This window comes from Halyomorpha halys, unplaced genomic scaffold (assembly GCF_000696795.3).
Source record: "Halyomorpha halys isolate HHAL.00 unplaced genomic scaffold, Hhal_1.1 Scaffold1143.1, whole genome shotgun sequence".
Lineage (NCBI taxonomy): Eukaryota > Metazoa > Arthropoda > Insecta > Hemiptera > Pentatomidae > Halyomorpha > Halyomorpha halys.
Window position 1 is genome coordinate 134237 of NW_027106264.1, and position 8245 is coordinate 142481.

Here is an 8245-nt window from a genome sequence, read left to right on the forward strand (position 1 = left end):
AAAAAAAAAAAAAAAAAAAAAAAAAGGTACTGAGTTAGGCAGACCAGAGGTCCGTGGAGAGTTTTCGGGTTCCAACCGTCCGGGATTATCCCTCTAAATCCGCTCTTTATAGGTGGCGCCAGTGTTTGGTAGTTAACAGGGTTGAACCTCCTATCGTATTACCCTTAAAAGCTAAAACCTTAGGCCTGGGGACTGAACATATACGAATTTTAGATCTATGTTCACAAGGACAGAAAATCTTACAAACGTAACTACTAACCGAAAATAAAATATTGGAAGTTAAAGTTGAGAATATATAATCAACACTTAGTCGCAAAATCATTAACGTCATTTACTTGGGATTATTTATTCATTCATTTTTTAAAAATCCTTGTCACAGTTATTAAAGCTTCAACCATAAAGTTATAATCATAATAATGAAAAAATATATCGTAGAAATCGTCAATGGTTCATTATAACTTCCTACATGAAAAAAATAATGGCGCAATGTTTGTCAACACCTGACTATACTAGATTGATAAATGACACCGGTTTGAATCGTGCTTACAGGGGTTTATTTTTGTTGGATTGAACGTCCGTCTTCCCTCATTGGAGGTCATTAAACAAATAAAATAAAATTTGTGATTTAATAGATTATTAAAGTAGATAATAAAATCATTATTCGGAACGGCCTAATTTCTAGGTACTGTTAAATACTTCATATATTTAGATATAACTTTATTATTTAGAGACTCCAATATCTAAAGAATAAAGTTATGTACTCTACTTGTCTCTAAGACTGTACTTTCACCGTTTAATGCCAGTAACATGTTTATTCCAGAATTAGTCCGCTATGATTAATAAACAACATTTGGGGAAATTTTTTAAAAGAACTTAGATTAAAGATTAATGTCTTAATTTGCCTTTCCATTTTATTTATTATATTATGACTATTATTATACGTAGTTTTTATATTTAAAAAAAAAAAAATCACATTAGTGAATACGGACATCCCCTATTTTTCTATAAAAATATTTTCATCACTTTTTTTTTCTCAATAATAATAACTTGCATTCTTCCTCTAAATTATTTGAATTAAATAAACCTGTGTCCCCACCTGATTTCAATACATCTACTTACTCATGTCGCATTTGACAGCAACTAGATTCAAAATAATTAATTCATATGACAAGGTGTCCCCAGGAAAGGGACACTCTCTTAATTTTTAAATCACACGTGAAATGCTTGTGAAAAAATCTCGAGTTCAAGATTAGTCAAATAGCTACAGATCTTCTCAATACAATCAAAATTAAGAATCACTACTTTTTCTCTACCTTTAGAATCATATCCCTTTGATATTATGCATGCCTGCAGGTCGTGTAAATGATTAATCCTCTGCCCCCTTTGGAAACCTAAAGCAATATTATCATTAATGATATCACTATATATTGGAAACATTGTAGATAACTGTGACTCAGTTAAAAGTACATTATCATATAACGGTTTTGAACAACAATTTTTCCCAAACAGAGCAAAATTCATAACTGAATAGGTTGAATTGATTTTAGTTGTTTTCATTAATGAAAGTTCCCCAAAGCACTGATCTATGAATTTGGAAATCTCAGGCCTGCTAATAACTTTTCTATTTTCCTTCAATTCATTTAGTATTGAAACATTTTTGTCGTAGTACTTAAGGATAATTGTCTTTGCGAGAACTTTGGCACATGAAACACCTCCTGACACTATGGCTAACTCTACAATGTTAGAGCAACCGAAAGCTCCATTAAATGTATCATACACACATTCAGTATCTGCTCCATATTCAAGGAGAAGTTTAATAACTTCTACGCTTTTAAACGTGCCAACTGCCAAAATGAGAGGTGTATCACCTAACTGATTTTGAGCATTTACATCAGCTCCTAAAGCAAGAAGTTTAGGGACATATTCTTCGCTTCTGTTACTGGCCACGGCTAAGTGCAATGGAGTCATTGATACATTATCCCTTCCGTTAATACTCAGTCCCCTGTAAATCAGTTCTTCTATTATCTCCAATTCACAGTTTTGGCTAATAGCATAATGCAATACATTTCTACCAGAGAAACCATAGATAACATTAATGTCATCGATGTCATCAAGAAATCGTTTGACACTATCCAAGTCAGCACCTTCTTTTAAAGCTAAGAATAATGGCTTCAAAAAAGGTTGTCGGTTACAAACTAAGTCACTAGAGAAAAAATCCTCAAAAACTCTCTTCATTATGGGACTATTAAGCAAAATATGGATTAACAATAATTCCTAAAAGGGTGTATCATCGTACCAAGAACCAGAACAAAACTAGCACAGTTTTAACTCGAAGTGACCTTCATAGCTGTTACTCACTGCTCACTTGATCAATTAATTCTGACTCAGTTGTAACAATATTAATTGTTATTTTATAATTAATTCTGACCAAATTAATTGTTATTTTATATAATGATTGTAATATTATTAGTTCTATAATACTATTATTAGGTATAAATTGTTATTTTATTTCATAAAAATGCATACCAATACAACGTTGCTAAATAAAATACAAAACAGTGCCGTGAATGTGAATATACGAGTAGTATCGATACCAGTATTCATTCAATTACTTTGAATAAATATTCAATACGTCTTTAGCTATTAATTATATGAAAAAAAAAAAGAATCGATAGTAACTCACAAGACAAAACATACAGGCGAACAGGCAATAATAGTAAGCTACTGTTAGCAATTGCCCTTCTTCTCATAATCACTTATCATAGCTACATTTTCTTTACCTTTGAATCTAGCAAGCTAAATTTCTAGAATATATTCTTCAGTCAAGTCTAGGAGTTTCGCCTCTGACTTCATAGAGTGCGGTTCTATTCTAGCGTGTGCGCAGTCTATTAGACTTTTTTTCGTGCTTTAAGGTTTTGTTTTATAATTTTTTGTTATTTTTATTTATACTTTACTTGTATACTTGTTATTTTTATATTGATTTATCCCAAAACCTCAAACATATTTCCGCTAATAAGTCTGATGCAAACTTACAATCAGAAGAATCAAATTCGAAAAAAAGAAATTTTGAACGCACTGATTCAACTCAATCCTAATTTCCCGTTAAAAAAATTGATATTAACAGAAAATTACTCCTTTAAAAGCTAGAGTGGGCGGCTCATTTAACATGTTATCAGAAATCGACCTTTCATCAGATTATCATACTACAGTAACACCAAATACCAGCAATAACAACACTAACCTGAATGCTCAGCCAATACAATAAAAATACCTCCGATATTCCTACATAACGCTAATAATCACAGGCTAATGTATTCCAACTAATCGGTAACAATACGAAAATTATGTTAACGAATATCGAAGATTACAGAACTATAACTAAGTACTATGATGAAGAAAAAATTGAGTAGCATAAATTTTCTATGGATAAAAATAAATATTTGAACGTAGTCATTAGGGAAGGTTCCACATAGTATAACCGAAGACGAATTAAAGGCCGATTTGGAATCAAAACAGTTCGAAGTTGCCTATTTATCCAGAATATTAAATAAAGATAAAAAACCAACTCCACTCTGTTCAGTATCTCTTAAAAACAACGAAAAGGCCAAAGATATTTTGAATATTAAACATTTATTTTCTGCCCTAATTATAGTAGAACCCAAACACAAAAACACAAACATTCCAATGTGTACTGACTGCCAAAGATACGTTCATACAAAGAACTATTGTCATTTGGAACTGAGTTGTATTAAGCGCAAAGGTACCATTTCTCAAACTGCCCGTTAAAATTTACAGATAAGCAATTTTGTGTAAATTGCGAACCAGCTCATGCGGCTAATTACAAGGGATGTAAATATTATCAAATCCTTAAAAATAAAATAAACTCACCCTCAGAACCAAATATTCGTAAATCTGAGATTAATTCAAACAGGCCAACCACGAAAATCACTTCAAAAAACTCATTTGTTGATGTTATTAGACCAATATCAAAACCACCGGAACCAAAAACTCAGTCTCCAGTTAGTCAAGACAACGAAATAAATGGTGTGAATTTATTATCTTCAATAACTAAAATTATAATCGAAGGTATCAAACCGTATTTACCACAAATTATAACTCACCTATCCACGTTAGTAGCATCTTTCTTTACAAATGGACCATAATATAAATAACAGCTTATCTACAATTGCTAATTCTCTCCTCACTAACTGCACTTTAATACAAATCAAAAATTATTTAACGAATGCTCAAATATTCATTTTTGGTCTACGGGTACGGAATTAAGAAAATTAAAAATTTTAAACTGGAATGCTCATGGCATATCTTCTCAAAGAAATGAGTTTTAAATTTTCCTTGACTCAAATTTCATCGATATAGCTTGTATAACTGAGACATATTTATCCCAAAACATCAAATTGAAGATCCCAGATTATAAAATTTTACGCAATGACAGAGATTGTTCGACTCCTGGTGTTGTAGCCTTAATAATAAAAATAATATTGATTTCCCTGAAAATTTAATATTTTATTACTTTATTTTTTTATCAAACTGAGTAAGTTCTGAAAATTTTACGATTACCCGGGAAAAGTGGAACCAAGCTTTTCATTTAATACTGGTTGGCAGTTTTGGTAAATACATTTTTGAACCCCCACTGCCGCCACATTTTGGTCAACACGGACCGGATATTGTTTTAAAATTTTAATTTACTTTGGTCCTCCGTTTTCAGGATCGTGCCTTCTGGGTATCGTATAATTTTCAGAGCTTATTTTTTTGTAAAAACTTTAAAATTTAGAATATAACTGGTTTTGGATAATTGTCTGATTATCGTGAAACTATTTAGAGCAAGTCTATACAAGTATATTTACTTAGATAATTTATTTAAAGTAGGTATTATTTTCACTTTAATGTGTTTAATACAGGGAGAAGGAAATAGAGTGTAGTAATATTCAGCTATAATCCTTTTTTAAAATATGTTTTTATTCTTAATATAGAATTTTAATTGTTTTAGCCAAGAGTATGCATAATATCAGAAAGGTACATAAAATAACTATGTTTTTAACATCTTAAAATATTTTATGAAATTTTCATTTTGCTAGATAAAATTTATAAAATCACTTTATATAGTATATTTTATTAAGTGGTGATTTGCCTACCACTACTAAGTGGTATTATATTATGCAATCTTTTTAGAAGCTACTCAATAAATTCAAATACATTTGAAGGTACTTTATGCAAGTGGTATATGTACATAAACAATTAGTGTATCTCCAGGGTCAAAGAACAGCTTTATCATAGCAAACTATAATTCTTTATTGGAATCAGTGAATTATAAACAGTATATAATCCATAAGAATCAATCTTTATTTTTAAATTACACCTGTGTAACTTACGTAGTTTAGCTTACATTATTAGATTGCATTACGACTGAAATGTAAATCTAACCACCTAGAAATTTAATTTTGCTTCACTCAAATTATTAGTTTTATAAAACTCAGCCGAACAAGTATACTATTAAACATTAAGTTAAACAGAACACATTAAACCCTAAATCACTGTGGATTAGCCACATCTATTTATTAATTAACTGTAATCAATTAAAAACTAACTCTTTCAAAAAGATAATTAATTTAAAACTTAAAAAGTTGAAACATATTAAATCGATCTTTTTACACTCGAGTCTCAGAACTAAATGTTTACTCCAAGACCTAGACAATCCAGGTGCCTTATCTACACGTTAATATTGAACGTATACATTACAAATATTTCTTTAAAGTACAAGAGCCGGGAAGAAAAAAAGGCAGTTATCTCACCCCAATTTTTGATTACTTTAATGAAAACTAGGTACAATTACTAGTCAAAATTGATTAGTCTGCCAAGTATAGGTAGCGGAATAAAAAATTGCGGCTGTTTCAAACCCATAAAAAAAAACATTAATTTTTCATTCGGAGGTTTATATCTAAACTACCAACAACATTAGAAAATCTAAGAGAACATTATTTAAAGAAGAGTAAATTTGCTGAAATATTAGCCCTAAAAGAGCTATTTATGTCCAATAGTTCTCGAGATATAGCTTTTTAAAAGGCAAAATTTATTAAAAAATCTACTGAAAGATAAGTACTTAGTGAATCTATTTTGAGAAATCTATATCTCAATAACCATTCGACGTTCAGATGTCTGTTAGCACTCAAATTAAAGCTAGTATAATGGACTATACAGAAGTTTATGACCTTTACCTTCGTAGGAATAGTAATTTCCATGATATTTGCTAAAATAAATTGATTTATAGTATTAATTTTAGGTAGCGGATTGTCTGAACTAGTTGTTCAGACAATAAGTTTGATTTATGAAAAACTTCATTTCAGAAACCATTTGACGTACAGATGTCTGCCAGAGCACAAATTAAAGCTAGTTATATTTACTATAAAACAGTTAATAATGTTTATCTTTGTAGGATTAGTAGTTTTTATGATAGTTGAAAAAAAAACTCACAAAATGTTAATTTCTAGTTGCTCGTATAAAATGTTGGATTTTTGAAAAAAATATATCTCTAGATCCATAAGACGCACATATCTCTGCCAACACTCAAAATAAAGGAAATTTAACTTACTATGAAGTAGTTTATGACACTTATCTTCGTAGGGGTAGTAGTTTTTATGATATTCACATATGAATATACATTTGGCAACTATAAATCAATTATTTGAAGAAGTTTGTCGGGGGGTGCGGTCAGCAAAGAACAACATAAATAAACAAAACCATATTTATTTATTTTATGCCGACGTTTCGACCTGAGTTTCAGGTCTTCATCAGGGCTTAATGTTCCATATGTAATCGATCTAGTTCGATCCAGATATCGTTCCTTCCATTATACACTCACAACTACCCAAATCCACTAGTTTCTAACGATTCCTCTTCTATTCTTTACTATCCTCAGTGGTGCCTCTTGTTTTTCTGTTTCAATAGTTTTCCAGCTGCTGATTTGTGGCCATTATTGAGTTAGGTAATTTAATATGCATATTACCTTTGGAATTGTTTTAGACAAATCTTTTGTTCTTTCTAAAAGATGGAACATGGCTGGAAAAGAAAAAAAATGATGATCCACATATTTTTCTGGACATAAATAAGCTGTAGAAACTAGTGGATTTGGGTAGTTTGTGAGTTTATAATGGAAGGAACGATATCTGGATCGGACTAGATCGATTACATATGGAACATTAAGCCCTGATGAAGACCTGAAACTCAGGTCGAAACGTCAGCATAAAATAAATAAATATGGTTTTGTTTATTTATGTTGTTCTTTGCTGACCGCACCCCCTGACAAACTTCTCCAATCATTAATCTAGTCAACTGTCTACACCTTATTATCTTATTTTTAATTTATATTCATGTGTTACCAGCTTAAGTATACTTAAATTAATTACATTATTATTTATTTCTCCATTATATAATTTACGTACCTTTGTATCCCTATTCATTTAGTAGATTGCCTTTCTATATCATTTATATGTGGTGTATCCCATTTTTTTACTTTATTTCTTCTGTTTTCCTATCCGTATACATTTTTTTTATTTTTATATTTCTTCTCCCCCTCTATTATGTATATTATCATTTATTGTTTACCTAATTTTAATATTTTTTACATTATTTACTTTAAAATTATTTCCAAATGGCTTCATCACTCAGACTTTGACTTCCATCAAAACAGGTATGAATTCTGTCTCCTTCATTATCATTTGATTTTATTCTTATCCCTTTCCATCTCTTAATTTGTAATATCTTTAATATTTCTTCTCCTTATCTGTTACTATTACCGTTTTCATTTACTGTTTATAACCTTTAATTTTTCTTATTAAATTTTATGGTTCATTGTATACCCTTGTCATTTTTCACTAATTTTTTTTTTTTACTTATGTCAAGTGTTTGTATCTTTTTTAGCCCTGACGAAGCCCTGCAACGTGGGGCAAAATGTTGGCTCAAATAAAATAGTACACCAATTTACTATTTGAGTTTTAATTGACAACACCTGAACCAAATACCCTTTATTGATACACAGGTCAATCAGCAATCTTCCAATATTTTTTTTTCGTGTCTTCTAACTTTCTGTGTATATTTATTTTAATATTCAGTCACTTCTTATAATGTTGGGATCTTGTTTTCATTTATCCCTGATTATGGCCCTGCAAAGTGGGCTAAAATGTAGGTCAACAATAAATACCAGGTCATTCAAAAAGTCCTGTCGTTTTTT